Here is a 2,500-nt window from a genome sequence, read left to right as displayed (position 1 = left end):
GAGGCGCGGGGCGGGGGCACGTGGCCCCCAGCCCCCGCGGCCCGACCCCGCGGTGCCGTCGGAGGCGGCGCCGGCGCACCCCGGCCTCCCGAGTCATGAGCGGACAGATGCAAACGGATGGGCGGAGGAGGACGGCGGTGGCGGCGGCGGCGGCGGCGGCGACGTTGAAGGCGGCCCGCGGGGAGAGGCGCGGGGCGGGGGCACGTGGCCCCCAGCCCCCGCGGCCCGACCCCGCGGTGCCGTCGGAGGCGGCGCCGACGCACCCCGGCGCGCCCCGGCCTCCCGAGTCATGAGCGAACAGATGCAAACGGTTGGGCGGAGGAGGACGGCGGTGGCGGCGGCGGCGGCGGTGGCGACGTCGAAGGCGGCCCGCGGGGAGAGGCGCGGGGCGGGGGCGTGAAGGAGACGGGCGGGGGGTACGGTGCCGGTCTTTGGCCGGTCGCCTACACCCCCGCCCCGACCCGTAAGCGCCCCCAGCCCCCGCGGCCCGACCCCGCGGTGCCGTCGGCGGCGGCGCCGGCGCACCCCGGCGCTCCCCGGCCCCCCGAGTCCAGAGCGAACACACGGGCGGAGGAGGACGGCGGCGGCGGCGGCGGCGGCGACGTCGAAGGCGGCCCGCGGGGAGAGGCGCGGGGCGGGGGCACGTGGCCCCCAGCCCCCGCGGCCCGACCCCGCGGTGCCGTCGGCGGCGGCGCCGGGGCGCTCCCCGCCGCGCCCCGGCCCCCCCGAGTCCGAAGCGTGAGAAACGCCGATAGGCGGCGGGCGGCGGCGGCCGCGCGGCCGCGGGGCGGCGGGCGGGTGCGCCGCGGGCGTCGCGGGGGGGGGGAGGAAGGTCAGGAGGACGGTGTCGGGCGCGGGGTGTATGTCGGTTCGCGTCGTCGCGCGGCCGGCCGCTCCCCGCGTCCCGCCCGGCCCCCGCCGGCCCCCCCCCCCCGGTCAGGCGCCCGTCGGCGTTCCCCGACCGCCCCACCCCGCGCGTCCGCGCGGTCGTCGACGTCCCGTCCGCCTTGTCAACGCTCCCATAGTCCAGGCCGGGCCGCGGCCGGCGTCGGGGACCACTCCCCCGCCGGTGCCATCGCGACCTGGCCGACCTCGGAACCTTACCCCCAGTCGCCGGGTACCCAACCTTCTCGCCACCTTCGGCGGCGAGCGGGGGGTTCAATGTCTCCGAAGTCCCCCCCCGGCCTGCCGGCGGGGCGGGGGGGGCTAGGAGCGCCCGGAGGCGCCGTTATCCCCCTTTTTAACCCCTTCTCTGAATGTTGGCCAAAACCGCAAACCAAACGTACGACTCTCAGCGGTGGATCACTCGGCTCGTGCGTCGATGAAGGACGCAGCTAGCTGCGAGAACTAATGTGAATTGCAGGACACATTGATCATCGACACTTTGAACGCACCTTGCGGCCCCGGGTCCCTCCCGGGGCCACGCCTGTCTGAGCGTCGCTTGTACATCTATCGGGATCGGGGCGCCCACGGGCGCCCCCCTCCCGCGGTTGGGGCGTCGCGGGCCACCGCCGGCCTACCCCCCCCACCTTCCCTCCCCGCACGGGGAAATGGGGGTGGGGGGGGCGGACGGCACGGCCCTCGTCCCCCTAAGTATAGACCCGACCGCCCGCGCCCTCGACGGGCCCGACCACCGCGCGGCCGCAGGGGCCCGCGGCGGCTGCCGATGGAGGATCCGTCCCCCGCCGCGCAGTCCGCCGCGACGCACCGCGCGGCCGCGTAGGAGTCGTGCGCCCGGCGAGGCGCGGGGTTAACGGCCGACCCCCGATGACGGGAGGCGATCCGTCGCCCCCGCCTCTAACCCCGTTCGACTACGACCTCAGATCAGACGAGACGACCCGCTGAATTTAAGCATATTACTAAGCGGAGGAAAAGAAACTAACAAGGATTCCCTCAGTAGCGGCGAGCGAAGAGGGAGAAGCCCAGCGCCGAATCCCCGCCCGGCGGAGGGCGCGGGACATGTGGCGTATAGAAGGTCGCTTTGCCCGGCGCCGCCCGGTGGGGGCCCGAGTCCTTCTGATGGAGGCTCTGCCCGAGGACGGTGTGAGGCCGGTAGCGGCCCCCGGCGCGCCGGGGCGAGGCCTTCTCGGAGTCGGGTTGTTTGGGAATGCAGCCCAAAGCGGGTGGTAAACTCCATCTAAGGCTAAATACTGGCACGAGACCGATAGCGGACAAGTACCTTAAGGGAAAGTTGAAAAGAACTTTGAAGAGAGAGTTCAACAGGGCGTGAAACCGTTGAGAGGTAAACGGGTGGGGACCGCGCAGTCCGCGCGGGGGATTCAACCCGGCAGGGCGCGGCGGCGGGGCCTTTGGCGGCGCGCGGGTTCGTCCGTTCCGCCCCCCCTCCCTTGGCGGAGGGGGGGCGGGCGGCGGCCCGCGCGCCCCGGGGTCCCGGCTGCCCCCCGGCCGGGCGCACTTCCCCCGTCGCGGTGCGCCGCGACCGGCTCCGGGTTGGCTTGGAAAGGCTTGGGACGATGGTGGCGCGGGCGGCCCGCGCGGG

The 2,500-nt window shown here is 75.1% G+C and overlaps 1 non-coding gene across 1 annotated transcript; it reads left to right on the top strand.

Annotated features, from left to right (window-relative positions):
- Positions 1-1,286: 1,286 nt before the first annotated feature.
- Positions 1,287-1,440, top strand: LOC147184736 (5.8S ribosomal RNA). Its single transcript, XR_015100158.1, has one exon. It is a non-coding gene; the product is annotated as a 5.8S ribosomal RNA (ribosomal RNA).
- Positions 1,441-2,500: the final 1,060 nt, after the last annotated feature.

This window comes from Hippocampus guttulatus, unplaced genomic scaffold (assembly GCF_054856545.1).
Source record: "Hippocampus guttulatus isolate MCC_2025c unplaced genomic scaffold, RoL_Hgut_1.0 HiC_scaffold_95, whole genome shotgun sequence".
Taxonomy (NCBI): Eukaryota; Metazoa; Chordata; class Actinopteri; order Syngnathiformes; family Syngnathidae; genus Hippocampus; species Hippocampus guttulatus.
This window is presented reverse-complemented; position numbering and strand designations above follow the sequence as displayed.